This window comes from Physella acuta, unplaced genomic scaffold (assembly GCF_028476545.2).
Source record: "Physella acuta isolate Inbredline_101_S28 unplaced genomic scaffold, ASM2847654v3 ptg000265l, whole genome shotgun sequence".
Lineage (NCBI taxonomy): Eukaryota > Metazoa > Mollusca > Gastropoda > Physidae > Physella > Physella acuta.
In genome coordinates, this window is record NW_026731784.1 from 608,370 (window position 1) to 630,603 (window position 22,234).

Below are 22,234 nucleotides of genomic sequence, written 5' to 3' on the forward strand. Positions count from 1 at the left end.
TTGAAAAAAATCAAATGTGTCCGTCCAAACAAATATATTTTCCCTTACACTAAAATCTGACCCCGCAAATTGAAAGTAAGCATTTAATTTGACATAAAGAAAAAAATTCCTTAACCCTTAAATGCATACCGGTACAAATCTGCAACATACCAGTTACCTTCCCATAAAATATTAGCCTAAACATGTTTTATTCTGTGCATCATGTTGTTTGACTGCTACAATGTTAACCTACAGCTTGCGCATGTCTAAGTGACCTAGATTTGTATTACCGAAGAGCCGATCTCAAATTTGTGCATGATCACATGGTTTTTTATATCAGCATTTTTGGTTGTCGTTTCAAAGTTCATCAAAGTCAAAAAAACTGGTTTTGGAATTTCAAAAAAATATGTTTCTGACAACCTTAGGTATGTATTACATATTGTATGTGTTGTTTTGAAAATCAATTCATAATTTATTTTAAAATCTTCACAAAACTTTGGTTGCAGTGCTGCAACGTTATGCAAATTGACCTACTTTTGCACTATTTTTTTTTAATTTATACATCAGCATTGGTGATTATATAGTACCTTGTTTTTCTTCTAGTTTCAGCATAATCATTAAGAAATCAATGTGAATCAAGGTGAAGAATAATATGAAGTAGATGCTCTTGGTGATCCAGAGTATCTTCCTGGATCTAATGGACCAGTGTGGACCCTGAATCTCCAGGACCAGTGTGGACCATAGATATCCTGGACCAATGTGGACCCTAGATATCCTGGACCAGTGTGGACCCTGGATCTCCTGGACCAGTGTGGACCCTGGATATCCTGGACCAATGTGGACTCTAGATATCCTGGACCAGTGTGGACCGTAGATATCCTGGACAAGTTTGGACCCTGGATCTCCTGGACCAGTGTGGACCCTAGATATCATGGACCAGTGTGGACCCTAGATATCATGGACCAGTGTGGACCCTAAATATCATGGACCAGTGTGGACCCTAAATATCATGGACCAGTGTGGACCCTAAATATCCTGGACCAGTGTGAACCCTGGATCTACAAGACCAGTGTTGACCCTAGATATCCTGGACCAGTGTGGACCCTAGATATCCTGGACCAGTGTGGACCCTAGATATCCTGGACCAGTTTGGACCCTGGATCTACAAGACCAGTGTGGACCCTGGATCTACAAGACCAGTGTTGACCCTATATATCCTGGACCAGTGTGGACCCTAAATATCCTGGACCAGTGTGGACCCTGGATCTACAAGACCAGTGTTGACCCTAGATATCCTGGACCAGTGTGGACCCTAGATATCCTGGACCAGTGTGGACCCTAGATATCCTGGACCAGTGTGGACCCTAGATATCCTGGACCAGTTTGGACCCTGGATCTACAAGACCAGTGTGGACCCTGGATCTACAAGACCAGTGTGGACCCTTAATCTCACGGACCAGTGTGGACCTTAGATACCCTGGACCAGTGTGGACCCTAGATATCCTGGACCAGTGTGGACCCTAGATATCCTGGACCAGTGTGGACCCTAGATATCCTGGACCAGTGTGGACCCTAGATATCCTGGACCAGTGTGGACCGTAGATATCCTGGACCAGTTTGGACCCTGTATCTACAAGACCAGTGTGGACCCTTAATCTTTTTGACCAGTGTGGACCCTGGACCAGTGTGGACCCTGGATCTCCTGGACCGGTTTTGACCCTGGATCTACAAGACCAGTGTGGACACTGGATCTCATGGACCAGAATGGACCCTGGACCAGTGTGGACCCTGGATCTCCTGGACCGGTTTTGACCCTGGATCTACAAGACCAGTGTGGACACTGGATCTCATGGACCAGAATGGACCCTGGATCTCCTGAACCTGTGTGGACACTAAGCCTCGTGGAATAGTGCAATGACAGGTGCAAATTCACATCAAGCTCAAACAGTTTGCCACAAGTGCAACATATATCTTTGTTGTAACAAGATCAACAACTGTCTTAAAAAGTATCACCTTACTACATAATGTTGCAGACATGCAACATTTCGGATTTTAATTAAAGAACATGTTTAAACTAAAAATATTTTTTTACTTGACTATACTCTTCATATACCCACCAAAACAATATAAACATTTTTTTCAATCATTATTAAAAAGTCATGCATTTAAAGGTTAAGGCAATAAAACATAAACACAATAACGACAACACCATTAGACAGACCTAATCGGTTGTCTTTGATAAATGTATAACGTTTGGCCACTGTTTTGTAATTAATTTATACACCTACTTTTTAAGACAGATAAATGAACAATAAAAAAATCTGTTTACTTGTATCAATACATTATTTAGCTAATTAATTGTGGGCAATTATCAGCCCTTATTAGTATTTAAAAAGAAAATGTAATTATATAAATATAATTGTTAAAGTTATTTTTTAAGTTATTGCCCTTGACATGTTTTTGAAATAAGACAGTAGTATTTTGAAAACATTTACTTTCATTGCAATTTTAAAACCTATTTGCGTATCTACTTAATATATATATATATATATATATATATATATATATATATATATATATATATATATATATATTCACTGAATGTAACACTGTATCAGATTTATCACGTTAGTAATCTACGTCATTTCTACTGTTATTTCAAATTTGAAATCCTACTAGTACATGGCTGGAGTCGCGGAAAGTTATAGCAGCTTGCCATTTTCCTGACATAATCTCTTAGGAAGTTGATAAAATATTACATTAATACAATTGTGTTTCAAACACACGTTTAAATCATGTATATGTTTAATATATCTTATACTCAAAATGTTGAAATGCGTCTTCAACGTGCCTTAATTGTGTCTTAAATGTGTTTTACATGTGTCGTAAATGCTTTCAGTCTACACCAAGACTAGCATATATCTGATACAAGAGTTTAAAAGGCAGTGTTAGTTTTATAAAGTGTGTCTGTGTCGTATGCAGCCGGCATTGGCCACTCATGTATATATCGCCCATTTACCAATCACCCCACGCCTACAACGTATGTATCTATTGCACATCCATTTTGTCGAGCCATTATAATCTGCATTATTGTGATGTGTATTGTCTGTTTATAATAGTGGAATGTGTTACATGGTAATGGCAGGCTTTACATGGTAATGGCAGGCTTTACATGATTGTAGAACACCGAACCACAGAAGCAGACCATCTCACAGCCCTAACTATAATGATGGAAATCTTGGTGGTAAAATAACAGTAATGGTTGTAATTGTGGTAATGACGACAAAGAGAATAATGATGAAAGCATTTTGGTGAATCAGCTTTAACAATGTCGAGTTTAGATCGTCCACCTTCTCAATGCTTATACCTAACACACCAGATAGTTGAATCAGCTGTAACAATGTCGAGTTTAGATCGTCCACCTTCTCTATGCCTATACCTAACACACCAGATAGTTGAATCAGCATTAACAATGTCGAGTTTAGATCGTCCACCTTCTCTATGCCTATACCTAACACACCAGATAGTTGAATCAGCTTTAACAATGTCGAGTTTAGATCGTCCACCTTCTCTATGCCTATACCTAACACACCAGATAGTTGAATCAGCTTTAACAATGTCGAGTTTAGATCGTCCACCTTCTCTATGTCTATACCTAACACACCAGAAATTTCACCGTTGACAAACAGCTCTTTGTATGTTGACAAGTGTGAAAATATCTTGAGACAGTGACTCACGTTTTCACTTACCATAATAGAAAAGACTTAATATGTAACATTCATCACCTTAAGAATATGTTTATAAGCAGCATAAACAGCCTATATGTACACTTTTTCAAAAAACTTTATTTCTATAATTGCAATTACCTAAATTTGGAACCATAAAAAAGTAATACAATCAATACAGTAACATCTGTTATTTTTACACCTTGAAATTGCTATTTTTTTTTTAATGTGTCTTATGCATGTACATTTTACTTTAATGGGATACATTCAATACAAATGCAATACAAGTCTGATTGTTCGACATTATGGGTGACTTGCTCTTTTTGATCTTGTGTCAAACTTTACATTTAAGAATGTATTGACATTAAAGATATTTTTTGTAACGTATGTAATTAACGCTGCGTATGTAATTAGAAAAAAAAAGAATCACTGTTTTCCAATCCTACTCGTCCCGTAAGAATAATTGGATATCCGCCATCATATTGATTCTCTCCGGTATTTGTTGGTTGTATTTACCTTTGTCTCCAAAGTTCCAAGAGCAAAATAATATTACCGTTTATTCATATATAGGCGAATATGTGACTATTCCTAACTGTACTCAATCTTCAACTGCTTTCTGCTATGCGACTATGTCCTACACGTTAGACTGACCAACTCCTAACGCTTGGTCAGCTGACAGTCACACGTGACAGGTCAGTTCGTTCCACTGTTATTATATTGTTTCTGCTTGACTATTGTGGGGTTATTGGCTGGTCATTATAGCGTACATTTAAGTATTATCGTTTAAAAAAAATGTCATGGAATAGTATCACCGGAACATCTTTAATTAAACCGGATTGATCGTTAGTCTTATTCATTCAAATGTCATGGCAACCATATTTTCAATAAAGTCCCTGATGCTTGCAAATATATTCCTTTACAAATCATATTGACAGTCAGAATAGTGTCCTGCTCACAATAATTACATTGTTCTTATGTATAAAGATATTGTTTTATATGTCTAAAACTTCAATAATCTTTATCTGTGGATAAATAATACGACAATACTGGAATTCAAAAATAGTAAATGTTAAACGTAATGTAGTCTATTTTGTTTGATGCATGAGAAATGCATACAGAGCCATTTTAGTTTTACTCTCCTACTTCATTTAAAGCAAACACTTCAGGTTATTGAATTGGTCATCCATAAATGACGTCCCGCTTTTTTTATTCATTTTACCTCACCCCCCCCCTTAGTAACACATCGTTAAAAAAAGCCAGACCCCCCCCCCCCCTAAAATGACGTCACACATCAGCCTACAACCCCAACCCCTTAATATTGCTGTTGAATTTTCCTTAAAAACAGCGATCTTTTTTCCCATATCTTTTTACAATTTATTAAAACAGTTTTTTTAAACGCGAAATAACGGCTAAAATTCGTTTTTTTATAATGCAAATTGGTGACGTCACACTATCTGAACACACCCTCAGAGGCGTAGCGACCCTTCCCGGCGCCCGGGTACAAAGTCGTTTTACCCAAACGTATTTTGCGACACACTCCTTCTTAAGCGTTGTTGTGTTACAGTTTTTAAAAAAATAATAATAACGCTATTTAAACGTTATACATATATTTTACAGTTATACCATTACAAGTAATATTTCATACTGTATTGGTTAGAGTTTTAAATCAGTAAAGATACTGTCTGGAACAAAATGTGTTTTTTTTAAAACTTAAATACATATCTGCAAAAACCTTTGCCGTTTATCATATGGGAAAAATTAAAAGGGAGGCAACGCAAAGCAAACTACTACGCTGTCGGTTTAAGTAAATTTTAAAAATGTATATTTAAAAAAAAAAGTCATAGAAGAAAATATCAAACAAATTAGGTTAAAATTTTAGAAAGTTTTAACAAAATTAGAAGTCGCGCTAAAATGCATTTAAACTCTCTCAGAATATAAAACTTAAAAACATTAACTTTAATGTATACATTTTTCTTAGACAAGCAATTTATTCAGCATTGTTAAACGTTGAATACTTCCAAAAAATGTTATTAAAAAAATATTTTATCAAAAAAAAAACAAAAAAAAAAAACAGTAAGACATTCGTATAAGTCAGGGGTCGGCAACCTGCGGCTCGCGAGCCGCATGCGGCTCTTTTGATATCAAGATGCGGCTCTCCAGCTCCTTGAACAAATACTAATAACCTTAACAAAAAAATGAAATATTTAAAATAAAAAAATGTTAGTGGCTCTTTAAAACCAGGGAAATTTTGAAAATTGTAACTTTTGGCTCTTTCGCTCCAAAAGGTTGCCGACCCCTGGTATAAGTCAGGGGTCAGCAACCTGCAGCTCGCGAGCCGCATGCGGATCTTTTGATTTCAAGTGGAGGCCCTCGAGTTCCATGCACAAATATTGGAAACGAGCCGACCCGCGGCGTATCATACGCCGCTATTTAGTTGTTTTATTTTCTACTTTTCAGTAATTCATAATTTGTGAATTCGACAGTACCAATTCTGCCACTGAAAATATTTGCTTTAAAACACTAACCCCCCCCCCTTTTCCCCTAACCCCGACCCTACACCCCCCCCCCCCCCGTGAAAGCAGTATTAGCGTGACAACAACTCACCAGACAATGTGGGGGTGGGGTGGGGGTGGTAGTGATAGTGATAGAGAGAAAGAGAGGGGACTGCAAGGAGACGCTTGCAGCTTGTTTTCTAACGGCTCCCAGAAGAGAATTATAGATATAGATTATTGTATTATTTTATTTTCAGAACCCATAACAGATATTATACTGTAAAGAAACACAACTTTAAACATAATAAAAACTCTAATCAGCGAATGAGAATAGGTGGGAGTAGAGAGTATTCGGACAACTGACAGCCGCTTGGGCACCAAGCCCAGTCCTACAGTCGTGCAATGCTTAACACTTCCCAAGTGCTGACTTTTTCCAATATCGTTAAATGGAGTATGTTATATTATATAAAGGGTGCATGTCCCTATCTGTCAGTAATCATTAATTTGACCTGAGTGACGTAGTCTTTTAGTTATTAGCCTCCTACTGTTGAGTCGGGTACAGGACGGTGGGGTACGAATTTACCCTGCGTTAAGTGGGGTGGAAGATAAGCCCGGTGAGAACCAAAGCAGAGAAGTGACCGATACACGGTAATCAAACCGATGTCCAAGCCAGTTAGTCGGCATTTGCCGTGTTGAGGCCTGACTGGCTAATGGGAGACAACTTCTGAGCCAGTGGTGTCCGTAAAGAAAAAAAAAAGTTAAGAGCCCCTAAAGTGGCTAGGGATAGTCCTATAGTTTTATTATTTGATAACTAAGTTTATCATAGCAGAGCTAGCTAAAATAATTTAATGTTTTGTGCGAAACATTTGTATGTTTTTATATGAATACAAATGATTTCATATTGAAAGCTATTTATTTTAATTAAAAATATTATACTTATTTACCTAATCCTAATCAAATACCAGATATTGACATAAAAAATGTTAATGGCTCTTTAAAAACTGGAAAATTGTGTAAATTGTAACTTTTTGCTCTTCCATTTCAAAAAGGTTGACGACACCTGATATAAGCTATAATTCTAATTCTCAATAATCCCCCTAGGGCAGGGGTCGGCAATCACAGCTTCGCGAGCCGCATGAGGCTCTTTTGATGTCAAGATGCGGCTCTCCAGCTCCTTGCACAAATATTACTAGCTATATTATTTCATTATCAAAACTCACAATATATATATATATATATATATATATATATATATATATATATATATATATATATATATGTTTTATATTTTTATATTTTTTTTTTTTTTGCGGGGTGGCGCCTTTTTCTAGTTCCGCCACTGCTGAGCCTAACTTTTCAAACCTTTAATTTTTTAATGCAGCTGTGAGTATGTTGGTAAGTTTGACAATCAGATAGAAGTAGAAACAACACGTTACAAACAACACATTATACATATCGTTTTCAGACAGCGTTATAACGCGCACAAATCGAGTTCTATTAAACACACATCTACCTGATCCTATCGTAGCGGACTAAGCCCTTTATGAAATAAAATAAGAACATACAAATCATGTTCCTTGTCAGCTATTTATATAAAATATTCATTCTAGATTAATATTTTAAATTTAATTTAATAATAACCTATCATCAACCATTTATTGTTTAGAAACAAAATAATATTAGGGAGATAACAATTAATGAATACATATATTGAGCTTTATTAATGAATGTTTAAAACAATAGTAAAAAGTAAATGACGTACTCATATAATAATACAATTAAATCTTTAACTTTATACAATTAATTTTGATCATGGCATAAAAAAAAAATATTGCAATTGATATAATGACATTTTTTTTTAAAATGCGAATGGAAACGTTGCGTGTATTATATTATCGTTTTTAAGACATAAAAACACAAATTAAGATTAAACAATGTTCTTCTGACTTTCTCAGCTTGTTGAGACGTCCACAAAAATGTATTAGACCTCTCAAAACGTACTAGCAATTTACTATCAGTGACATGTAATGTGCACATATTTACTGACTCGCGGCTTAAATATTTTAGATAATGTTTATTAGTAGGCCTTAATATTACAAGTAGAATATAGCCCGAGGGTAGACAAATTAGTAGGTTTTGTTTTTAAACGTCACAGTCAAAATATTGTTTTTTGTTAAAGCAATTTGCCTATTACAGACCAAAAACGCATGCAAAGTAAGTAACCCTGTGTGTGTGTGTGGGGGGGGGGGGGGTGTTAATACAGTATAATTCTTTGTACTCAGTATTACTTTCTGTACTCATTGAATGTATTTTAATGATACATATTAGCATTTATGAGATTAATAAGTTGCAAGACCTCCTCGGGTTCATGGCTTCTATTATGTTTACTAAATCACTCGCTTTGTCGGTCAACTTATATTGACCATTGTAGATATGTTTGATCAACTGGCTTCATCTGAGCTGAGGTAGTTGCTTATAAAAATCTGAACACACTACTTTTATCCGGGTTTGTTTTGTATGATCAGAACTCCGTGACCCTAACATAACTATGTAGTGTGTGGTCCACACGTATTGTGTGGTGTGCAATCAACCGTGTCGACAATGTTTTTATCTCACCTTGTGTCAGGTACTGGGTGGACTCAACGTTCAGATTTGACGTATTAGAAACCATACAAACAACCACTCGACGACTCTGTCCCATGTTCCTATACTTTAAGTAGCAAGCTGTATTAAAGTTTTAATCATCGTCTTATGGGGACTAATACACATTTAAAATAAGTATCTTTTTTTTCCTGACGTCATTACATTCTTTGAAAATGATTTACTTAACGTATGCAGAATACAAAGCGTCTGGTTTCAGTATAAATACATTTACTAACAATTAAACAAGATCTCCGTTCATAAAGTCACGTCATTGTAATATCATCTAGAATGTGCTGACACCAGATGGTACATGAGTGGTAGGTGATGGGTGGATGGGTGATAGATACATGAGTGGTAGGGGTGGGGTGATGGGTTGATGGGTGATAGATACACGAGTGGTAGGGGTGGGGTGATATGTGGATGGGTGATAGATACATGAGTGGCCAATGCCGGCTGCATACGATAAAAGTCCTAACAAAGAATTACATTATACAACTAACACTGCTATTTTAAACTCTAGTATTAGTTATATGCTAGTACCGCTGTAGACAGAAAGCAATTAAGACATATGTAAGACACATGGTAAACGCATTCAAGACACATTTAAGACACATTGAAGAATGATTTTTTACATTTCGATTGCAGATATGTTAAACACATACATGATTTAAACGTATGTGTTTAAAAAAAAAAACTGTTGTATTAATGTAGTGTTTTATCAATTTCCTAAAACATTATGTTAGGAAAATGGCTGTGTTTATGTGTGAAAATTACACAAAAAACATGATTGTTATAATGATTGCCATGTTATTAGTTAATAAGTTGTATAGTTTTTTCCTGGTTTTTTTTTGTAATTTTTGGAAAATATGTCCTAGATTCCTGACGGTACTTATAAGCACCAATATCTGTTTAGGCCTCAAAAATGTATGAAACAAAATTTTCTTCGACCTAATAATATGCATTAAGTGTGCCAAAAGCAATATGATAACACATTGTTCAAGAAAAAAATGTCATTCGGAACATGATTCAGTAAATAAAGGGTTAACGATACGTATGATCCTCTTAACAAAAAAAAATAATCACTGTTTCCCAATCCTACTCGTCCAGTAAGAATAATTGGATATCCGCCATCATATTGATTCTCTCCGGTATTTGTTGGTTGTATTTACCTTTGTCTCCAAAGTTCCAAGAGCAAAATAATATTACAGTTTATTCATATATAGACGCATATGAGACTATTCCTAACTGTACTCAATTTCAAACTACTTTCTGATATGCGACTATGTCCTACACGTTAGACTGACCAACTCCTAACGCTTGGTCAGCTGACAGTCACACGTGACAGGTCAGTTCGTTTCACTGTTATTATACTGTTATTATTATATTATTATATTGTTTCTGCTTGACTAATGTTGGGTTATTGTCTGGTCATTATAGCGTGCATTTGCGTTTTATCGTTTTTAAAAAAAAAAATGTCATGGAATAGTATTTCTTCTTCTTCTTCTTCGTTCTTTATTATTAGTGTGGAAGGGGATCGAGATTTATCTGCCAGTGGGTTTGAACTCGAGACTTTGTTCGAATTTATCAACCATGAGCTTTTTGCCGACTCGACCACGCCTCCAACACAATTAAGCGTTACGTGTCAACTGGTTATGCGCCATTGAGGCCATTGACTCCGATTTCAGCCTGCTTTTCTTTTTGGATTTGCTTCCATAGCCTTTGTCCAACCAAGAACAAACTACAAGGCAGCAGTTGTTTGATTTTGGAGTTGTCTCTCCTAGAAGAGTGGCTGCCCCCAGCTAACGAGCCTCATCTGGGATTAGTATCATCGGAACAACTTTAATTCAACCGGATTGATCGTTCGTCTTATTCGTTCAAATGCCATGGCAACAATATTTTCAATAAAGCCTCTGATGCTTGCAAATATATTCCTTTACAAGTCATATTGACAGTCAGAATAGTGTCCAGCCCACAATAATTACATTGTTCTTATGTATAAAGATATTGTTTTATATGTCTAAAACTTCAATAATCTTTAGCTGTGGATAAATAAAATTCGACAATACTGGAATTCAAAAATAGTAAATGTTAAACGTAATGTAGTCTATTTTTTTTTGATGCATGAGAAATGCATACAGAGCCATTTTAGTTTCACTCTCCTACTTAATTTAAAGCATACACTTCAGGTTATTGAATTTTAAATTTTATAGTATAGAGTTTAGGTCTTTAACGTTTGTTGCTAAATATTTTGCGTCACACATATTCTACATACTGTACTTGTTCTTGATTTATACTACATTATTGATTGCACTATTTCTTACTTTTTCCTTGTTCTCTTCTTTCTTAAAACTTTAAAACATTGTAAGTATACTTGATGTTTGCGTTGCAATTTTAAAAGTAAATACATAAAATAAAAATAAAAAGGACTGTGGTAGATTATAGGTTTATATGAGCATGGTTTCAGGAAAGCCCAACCCCCCCCCCCTCCCCCCGAACACCACATAAAATAAACCATGCAGAGAACACCCACAACAACATCACGGAAAACTTCCTCAGGGGTCATCCATAAATGACGTCCCGCTTTTTTATTAATTTTACCTAACCCTCCCCTTAGTCACACATCGTTACAAAAAGCCAGAACCTCCTTAAAACAGCGATCTTTTGTCCCATATCTTTTTACAATTTATTAAAACTATTTTTTTTAAACGCGAAATAACGGCTAAAATTGTTTTTTTTATAATGCAAATTGGTGACGTCACACTTTCTGAACACCCCCTCAGAGGCGTAGCGAACCTTCCCGGCGCCCGGGTACAAAGTCGTTTTACCCAAACGTATTTTGCGAGACACTCCTTCTTAAGCGTTGTTGTGTTACAGTTTTTAAAAAAATAATAATAACGCTATTTAAACGTTATTTATATTTTACATTTATACCATTACAAGTAATATTTCATTCTGTATTGGTTAGAGTTTTAAATCAGTAAAGATACTGTCTGGAACAAAATGTGTTTTTTTTAAAAACTTAAATACATATCTTCAAAAACCTTTGCCGTTTTTCAAATGGGAAAAATTAAAAGGGAGGCAACGCAAAGCAAACTACTACGCTGTCGGTTTTAGTAAATTTTAAAAATGTATATTTAAAAAAAAAATAGTCATAGAAGAAAATATCAAACAAATTAGGTTAAAATTTTAGAAAATTTTAACAAAATTAAAAGTCACGCTAAAATGCATCTAAACTCTCTCAGGTTATAAAACTTGAAAACAGTGACTATAATGTATACATTTTTCTAAGACAAGCAATTTATTCAGCATTTTTAAACGTTAAATACTTGTGGAAAATTTTATTTAAAACAATATTTTACCAAAAAAAAAAAAACCAAAAAAAAAACAAACAGTAATACATTCATATAACCCAGGGGTCAGCAACCTGCAGCTCGCGAGCCGCATGCGGATCTTTTGATTTCAAGTGGAGGCCCTCGAGTTCCATGCACAAATATTAGAAATTATTGTATAACTTTATTTTCAGAACCCATAACAGAAATTATACTGTAAAGAAATACAACTTTAAACATAAAAACTCTAATCAGCGAATGAGAATAGGTAGGAGTAGAGAGTATTCGGACAGCTGACAGCCGCTTGGGCACCAAGCCCAGCCCCACAGCCGTGTAATGTTTGCCACTTCCCAAGTGCCGACTTTTTCCAATATCGTTAAATGGAGTATGTTATTTTATATAGGATGCATGTCCCTATCTGTCAGTAATCATTAATTTGACCTGAGTGACGTAGTCTTTTAGTTATTAGCCTCCTACTGTTGAGTCGGGTACAGGACGGTGGGTTACGAATTTACCCTGCGTTCAGTGGGGTGGAAGATAAGCCCGGTGAGAACCGAAGGACAGAAGCGACCGGTACAACGTACTCAAACCAATACTTAAGCCAGTTAGTCGGAGTTTGCCGTGTTGAGGCCTGCTTCGTTAATAACAGACACACCCTGAACAGGAGATGTCGATAAAGAAAGAAAAAAAAAGTTAACAGCTTCTAAAGTGGATTGGGATAGTCCTATAGTTATACTATTCGATTGTCGTTTTGTAGTCGTTGTCTTTGAGCTGCCTTTTCTTGTTCTCCCCAAGGCTGTATTACATTATACATCCCGTCTTTCTTTTGGATCCCGTCCATGAACCGAGTGTAAAGTTGGTTACACATGGTGGGGTAGTGCCTATCTGTTTTACAGTTGGGGCACAACATCCTTCTCTCTGAGAGGTGGACCACTGCCACCTGTGCCGCCCCTTCAGCATCTTGAAATCTTATAAAGTGTGGTATTTTTTCTTTGTCCATTTTAGGCTTAATTATGAATTTATTGTTGTTCCCTCGGTCCTCAGTCTTGATGTTTGGGGTGGTCCCCTCTTCACATAGGCCCTGAAGGGCTGTTTCCAATTCAGCCTTACTAATGTAAGGGGGAACGCATCTCAGTGTACCTTTAACACAGTTCTTTTGTCGACATGAGTGACGCTTACTTTAATTAGCCTCTGCGTCCTTTCATTGGCCAGTGTCTTGGGCTCGTAAAATTCGGTCATCATAAGACTCTCATAAATTGTCCTTTACCTCAGCGTGGCATACCAGACATTAACTTCCCCATAATTGTAAGCTCTTCTGAACTCGGTCTCTTGGCAGCCTATTATTTTGGCAAATTGAGTTAGAAACTCGGCATTTGTAATTGTGGTCAGCCATCTGCCTTGAAGGATTGTAATTTCTACCGTATTTGGTTCATGGAAGAAGGCTTTGAATCCCGGTATTCAGACGTCAAAGAATAAGTTATCTTCATCCATTCTTTGTTTTTCTGTTTTGGCCCCACCAGGACCAAAATACACTCAACAAGTTTCAATAGTTTTTATTTAGTATGAAAATTTACTTACAAATGAAGTCCACAGGCAGAAATAAATACACGCAGACTAAATTAAGATAACAAGGGTATCTCGATTCAATCACTTTCATTAAAATCCAAATTTTGAAAATAAGAAAATATAAAATTGTCACAAATAATACATTAAAAATAGAAATATACGGAGCACTATTTTCAAACACATGCCATGGCGGCCATTTAGAAAAAAAATGTTTGTTGTTTAAATTCCGTATAAAATATCACTTAATTTGCAATATAGCTGTCATTAATAGGAATTCTTATTCCGAAGTTTTACTCTAAATATAAAATTAATTGAATATAAATTATGAATACTGCTATAAATTGTATAATACGGAGCAACATTATATTTATTTAAAGGTCCTGCAAAAGTTCTCCCGATTTATTTTATAAAGACGCAGTGTTTCAAACATATGCTATATATAAACAGTAGCGTATTTAGTTATTTTTGCCTATCATTGTTGTATTTATTTTTGTTTTGATAAAGGGAATTTCTTGTCAGTTACTTCCCTTAATATAGTGCATATAATTAAATGGGAAGTGATAAAAACACTTGTTTTAATAGACATACATTTTACATTATTAACAACTAAATGATTAAACGATGTAATCACAGCGTTTACATCCTAACTGTGTTTTAGGTGATTTTGCAGCTACAAAAGATTGATATGATTCACACTATAGACGACGATTTAAGGTGTATCATTTTACTCTACATTACACCCATGTTACTTTTTAAACATCTATTTTCAAATTTATTTCAGTAAAAGTAGTTAGTCCATATTTCTCAACCCAAATCCACACAATACATTCATTAGCCAGTTCTATTTTTACAATAACAAATTACCAATTACTACAGTATTTAAAATATTTAGGTTTGAAATGTTGAAAACATAGTTTTGTTTAATGTTTAAATACACAATTGACCAAATCAAAACTAACACACACAAACAGACAACACAATTTTAAAAATAGTAAACTAGTATTAGCTAAAGAGAAAAAAAAATATGTCTATTGTTTTTAAAATTGCTTAAGGGATTTAACTTTACATGACTTTCTAAAATCCTTAACGAAAAACAAGTGAAACATAGGCTCGGCTTTTTTTTTTACTTTCTCGTATATACGACGACGTATAGAGAAAGTCGTGTAATCGTGCAAAAAAAATCGAGATTTTTGCAAATCTCGACGTTTTAGGGCTCCCTGAGTCGGAAATACATAGTTTTGCAATCTTGTCCGTATGTCTGTGTGTATGTGTGTGTGTTTGTGTGTGTGTGTGTGTGTGTGTGTAAACACGATTTACTTGAGTACCGTTACAGCTAGGTTGATATAATTTCATAAATAAGTATTATATCAAAATCGTAGATCCGTATTAACTTTTGAGCGATTGCCGATAACCGGAAGTGTAACTTTTTCTACTTTCCAATGTTCAAAAGCCTATAACTTGCGTACTATTTCAGATAGATAAATGAAATGTCACATGTAAGTAAAAGTTCCTATTCTCTGCCTTCTACTGAATTTTGAGTTATTTCCGTCGACCGGAAGTAGTAATTTACGCTATTTCCGATTTCTCAAAAAAAAAAAAACGCATGTGAATTTGTAAAGTACTAATAATACCCCGCAATTCTTTTTTTTATGAGATTCTATTATATTTTAAACCGTTTAAGTAATTTAAAATGGATTAAAAATAGTGTCCATGTCCCGAGTTGCCATCCCCCGTAGTGTTATATTAGAATATTCGAGAAAGTTTAGGCGAGATCACTCCTGTTTTACTTAAATTAAAATTGTAATTTTTTTTTTTAAATGTGTAACATTTTATAAACGCTTACATTTGCTTGAGCTGTATAGATAAAATGTGCTGACCACACACTACATAGTTATATTAGGGTCACGGAGTTCTGATCATACAAAACATGTTAGGGTCACGGAGTTCTGATCATACAAAACAAACCCAGGTAAAATTAATGTGTTCAAATGTTTATATACTACTACCTCAGCTCAGATGATGCTAGTGTTGATAAATGATAACTGCTATGGTACTTTTGACGACACTATTCAATTGTTATTTAAAAAAAAAATACCAATAAACTAAAGGTTTTGTCAAGGAAGTTGGGACAACAATCTATGGTCGCCGTTGTTCAGTCTAACAATAAAAAAAATAGAAATCATAAGTTCATGAAGAAACGGTAACAGTGATTGTACGTTAAATTGTAATTTTAGAATAGCTGACACACTTGGGTTGTCATCTGGTTTTATTATATATGTAGCTTTTTGATTCAAGCTGAAAATTACTATGTGCGTTGTATACGATGTACATATAGAAGTAGTTTACTAATTGTTTTCCATTGTTCAAATAATAGGAATAAAAGAAAGGCAATCGAACATTGACACCCATAGAGATCTTTTTTTTTTAAATAATCGCACTTTATTTACTAACAAAATGCAGACTATCGAGTAAACAATCTTGTTTATTATTTTGTTTAAAACCTACATGCTATTTTAGTTGTATACGTTTCAGTTAGAAAAGAAAATATATTGTTAAATTGTTTAAGACGGTGATGTTGCTTTATACATATTTTAAAGACCAGCAAATCATTCGGTTAAACCGTTAAACTGCTGCCATTATCACGTTCACATGTTGTCATTTTTTTTTCTTGCAATAAAAAAAAAAAAAAAAAAAAAGTGTTAACGAACTTTAAAAGCATTACATATATTTAACGTAGTATCAGATGATGGTGTATGTGGAATTTTGACATTAAAATAATAGCACAACACCATGTGGAATTATCACAATAGTTTGATAGCCGAACATCATGTGGAATCATCACATTAAAATGATAGCCAAACATCATGTGGAATCATCACAGCAGTTTAATAGACAAACATAATGTGAAATTATCACAGTAGTTACATCATCACCAACATGTCGGTCAACTTGCTGTTAATTTGTTTTGTATTAACTCAACATCTGATTGTGTCACAGATTATGTTACATCACATTACCATCTGGTCTAGACTTACTTATCCAATTATAATGTATATTGCTGAAATATGAAACATATTTAGCCTATATTTATTCTTCTACTATTTTGATAAAAGAGTTTTAATATTTAAATGTGTCTGTATAAACTTATATGTTAAAGTTAACAATACGCTTATGTTATGGTTATTTATAGTTTGAACGAGGTCTAGCCAATACGGCTATGTATAAATATATCACTGGCGTAATAACAATAACATATACTGTAAATATATGACGTTTGATGTTTAACCATAGACTTTACCACACCATATTTAGTTCAAGTGTCTCTTAATTTACTTCTGACACGATCGTTGTTCCCTTTTTAAGTTCAGCAAAAAAAAAAGGTTGCAGCTTAACCTGAGCTAATTTTTTTTCTCAATGGACTTGATCGAATTCCGTGTTCATTTATTCGTAGGGCATGTGCCCGAATACGACAAACTCCTTCTTCTGCGTTGCAGTGTGTTTTACAGTAAAACATAAACAAACACAAAATTAACACTTTTAACGTTATACATATCACAAACTGTTTTATCTGGAAAATAAACGTTTTATACTGTATTGATGAGAGTTCTCAAACAGTTTAGATACTGTCTAGAACTAAATGTCTTTTTATTAAACTTAAAATACATATTACTATAGCCATTTCTTATTACATAGAAAAGGTAAAGGGATACCAATCAATCAAACTAACAGAGCTATATATTATAACAACTTTAATAACATATTTTTCACAAGTAGGCATATTACTAATACAATAAATATGTAAAATTAATAAAAAAGTATGCCAATAAATAGCAGCAAAACAAGATTCATTTTGACCTGCGAATGCACGTTTATTTCATTTACCGACATAAGCACTTTCTTTGCTTACCCTGACCGTGAGATCGTTTTGACAGATTGGGCGAACCACGTGACATAATTATCCAATCAGACGCTGAGATGGATTTAAAAGTCCGTGTCCTAGCATGATTTGTTATTTCCCTAATACTATTTTCTTTGTTTGTTTTTTTTTGGAGGAGGAATTAGACACGTCCAATAAATATACATTTAAAATAAATAAATGTTTAAATATAAAACACAATAAGATCTCATGAGCGAACGAAGCTTTTGCTAAAGAATGCCCATTAATTGTATGTAGCCAACTAATTTTCAGTGCATTTAAATAGCTTGTCATTATAACGTTTTTTTTTAATTATTTTTCTTTCCTACTTTTTAGTGGTTCGTGATTTATGAAGTAGACACGACAAAAAATATTTGCTGTAAAATACCACCAGTAGGTCGCGATATCCGAAAGACGATTTTCTGCCCTGTGAAAGCAGACGTCAGGGACCACAATGTACAGACAAAACCATGCTGAGAAAACGAAGGATAGTTCTTTATCCTACTACCTCCCCTTAAATTCAAATAGTTAAAAACGTTTTTGTCTCCCCTCCCCCCTTATGTCCCTAACTAGATCTACTAGCTCTATGATTGTAAACATTTCGTGAACCACAGCTCATCAGACTGTTAGAGTGATAGCATCTAGCATAGTATCTCCTTTTCTGTTATTAAAAATAGTAATCTAACGAATTATTTATTTAGTTTCGAAATCGTTTAGTTCATTTTAATGACACATTAAACATCTAATTAAATTTAAAAATAGATACCATTGTATTGTAATTGAAGTGGGAGGTTTAAACGAAATCGTGCATTAGAAGTGGGTTAAATTTAGGTAAAAGATTTGAAACAAATCAGCAAACAAACAGTCGTTGCAAACTAAAAGAAAAGCTTGCAAAACAAAATAAAAATAAAATGCTATACCAATAAGCTTTTAAATTTGATGAAATGATAAGAAAATAAAACGATGTGTGCTAACGCTGGCTTTGATCTATCCGCAAGTCCGGATGGAGGGCTGGGGGGATGGGAGGTGGGGGTTGTGTTTCTCAATTTCAATTTATTTCAATTTAATCAATTACGGTAACAATAGTAGTCACGAAGGTCTTTTTTTCCCATTGGCCGTTTTACAATAAACAAATAAAACAACAATTAAATAACAGCATTCAAAGCGATTGCATAGTAACGACATAGCAGTAACCTAGCACAAAAAAATGTGGAATAAAGTAATAATATTACATTGTTATGCTATAAAATGAGATAAAATAAGAATATAATAGATGAATGAGAAATGTTTCAATGAGTCAGTTAGAGAGGTCATTAAATAATTGTTGTTTTAGTTTAGATTTGAATATGTTAAGTTTAAAAAGCGTCCTTGTATTAGCTGAAATCACTTTTTTTTAAATTATGGAATTTCGTAAATTGTAGCTTTTAGCTCTTCCGTCGCAAAAGGTTGCAGACCCCTGTCTTTGGGGTGGGGGGTTATTGGGTGAGAATTAGAATTATAGCTAATATGAATGTATCATTGTTAAAATATTTTTGTTCGGAATAAGGGACATCGACCGACTGTTGATCAAGATGAATAAATTGCTTGTATTAGAACAATGTATCCATTAAAGTCACTGTTTTCAAATTGTATAACCTGAGAGACTTTTGATGTATATTAGCTTGAATACAAATTTTTAATTTGTTCTAAAACCTTTAAATAGTTTTGTCAGATAATTCATACTGTTACCATTTTTGTTTTAAATATATCTTTCTAAAATTTACTAAACCGACAGCTCAGTAATTTGCTTTGCGTTGTCTCCCTTGTAATATTTTCCATATAAAAACAGTAAAGGTCTTTGGCAGAGATGCATTTAAATTAAAAAAAAAAAAATGTATTCCAGACAGTATCCTTACTGATTTAGATCTCTAACCAATGCAGTATACATTTTAATTGTAATGGTATAACTGTAAAATATGTGTATAAGGTTTAAATTGCGTTATTATTATTTTTTTTAAACTGTGAAACACCGTAACATTGATAAAAAAATTTATCTCAGGTTAGGGGTGTCCATAAATGAAGTCACACTCTTAGGAGGAAAGTGGGGGGTCAGTAATTTTTAGACGGATTGATGAGGGGGAGGGGGGTTGTTCAGATGGTGTGAAGTCATAATTTTGCATTATAAAAAGCGTTGCTAGAAAACGAATTTTAGCCGTTATTTCGCGTTTAAAAAACGGTTTTAATAAATTATAAAAAAAACATTGATTTAAACACTTTATGTTGACAGAGCTGACACAAGAAATGGGAAAGCATCACTGTTTTAAGGAACATACAACGGCAATCTTGAGGAAGGGGGATGGAGTTGTAGGCTGAGTGTGACGTCATTTTAGGGGCGGGGGGGTCTGGATTTTTTTGACGATGTGTGACTAAGGGAGCGAGGGGGAAGGTAAAAATCGTAAAAATAACGTTAGGTCATTTATGGATGACCCCTAAAGAAGTGATTTTTTTTTTTGCCTTGCTTAAGATGGAAAAATCAATCATTATAAAATGTAATTGAGAGAGAAAAAAATTAGTGGTAAATCTATAGTTATTCCTCAAACTTTAGAGATTTACAGTATCAGTGAAAGGTAAATACACCATATATATATATATTTATGCATACTCGTAATGTCTAAAACTAAAACTGTTTTATCAAAAAAGTATAAAGTGTGCATTCATTTATATCTCTAAATATATTCCTAACAATAATAAAACGCACTGCATAGTAACCAACCAAACAATAAACAATATAATCAAATATTATATACGCGTGCTATATAACATTCTATGCTTAAGTAAAAAAAATGTAATCATATTTTTGTAAACGTATTTAAAATAAAATTCAAATTCAGTATAAAATATAACATTGGGGCACTACTGCATACATGTACGCACATTATGTGGGTCGGAATTGAAATACATTGTGTGACTGTAGACTCGTGTATGTCCTTTAATTAAATGCATTACATTCTACAGACTTCTAGGATGTTATTGATTTGGCAAATATGTTGTTAACGCAGAACAACAAAGGAAAAGTACGGAGATGTTTCCACTAAATCTTGACTCAAGAGTTATACAACAAAAAATTATGGCATCAATTCTAAGGCTTGTGCAGTTTGTAAGAAACTATCCTTTCAAAGGGAGATGGAATACTACGGCTCTATGAAAATGCCCTGTCCGACTTTGAGCACAGAATCGACCCCCCCCCCCTCCACCCCCTCTCTCTTGCTGAGCTATGTGTTTATGTTGTCCAACAATTACCATATCCGAAACAAGCCATATACTTTCTTGAGAAAATGAAAGATAAAGTTAAAGCCAGTGAAGAAGTCAAATGCTTTGTGTATGACTACAGTGGGTAAAATCTATCTCCGATATAAAGAATTCCCTCCAGTGAAGGCCCTAATGGAAGAGTGAGAGAAGATTTTAAATGATATAGATGGAGTGACCATAGTACATGGACGCTTCTATGAACTAACGAGCAACTATCTTAAACTAATGGGCAACCATACTCAGTACTATCAAGTGGCCCTTAGCTTCTTAGGCTACACACATCTGATAGACATGCCAAAAGCTGAACAGACAGATAGGGCTTTTAATATTGTTTTAATTAGCGGCTGTAATAGGCAAGGGTGTATACAGTTTTGGTGAGCTCTTTGCCCATAATATCTTGGCATCCTTGAAGGGCACATATAAAGAATGGCTGGTTGATCTTCTGTATGCCTTTAACAGCGGAGATATTGAGACATTCATAGGACTGAAGGATAAATGGTCTACTCAGCCGAATCTGAAAGTCAATGAACTTGTAACTAGGAAACTAGAGCAATCTGTTATGTTTGATGGAGATGACATACCAAAGGCCAGCAACAGATATACAACGGACATTTGATAGTATTGCGCAGACAGTCAACATTAACACAAATCTGGTTGAGCTGTTAGTCATGAAAGGAATGCCTGTCCCTAACAACCGCTAATGATATTCTCAAAATATTTTAAAACATTTTTTGCATTTTATCTCCTTTATTTTACTCTGTGTTTTATATTGCTTTTTTTTCATTAACCTTAATAATCGCAATTATACAAGGATAAATAAAGGTAAATTTCTATATCATATGCAAAGAAACAAAAGTAACCTATGATTGTCTGTTTAGATATTTTAAAAGAGAAATAATTTAATTTAGCCACTTATCATTTGTTTAAATGCCCGTAAAATAAATTATAATTGAAATGCCTTTTTTTTTCATTTTGACAAAAAAAAAACAATTATTATAAGGGACAGGTGTAATTGTCGATACAATTATTTTGACCAGTATGACTTGTTGGGATTAAAATGCATATCATGTCGTCTTCAATCGACACATAACATGTTGTCTACATTCGACACATAACCTGTTGTCTACACTCGACACATAACCTGTTGTCTACATTCGACACATAACATGTTGTCTACATTCGACACATAACCTGTTGTCTATACTCGACACATAACATGTTGTCTACACTCTACACATAACCTGTTGTCTACACTCTACACATAACCTGTTGTCTACACTCGACACATAACCTGTT

The 22,234-nt window shown here is 34.3% G+C and overlaps 1 pseudogene; it reads left to right on the forward strand.

Annotated features, from left to right (window-relative positions):
- The first annotated feature begins 1,733 nt into the window (after window positions 1–1,733).
- LOC131939151 (26S proteasome non-ATPase regulatory subunit 13-like) lies at window positions 1,734–21,639 on the forward strand (annotated as a pseudogene).
- The last annotated feature ends 595 nt before the right edge of the window (window positions 21,640–22,234 follow it).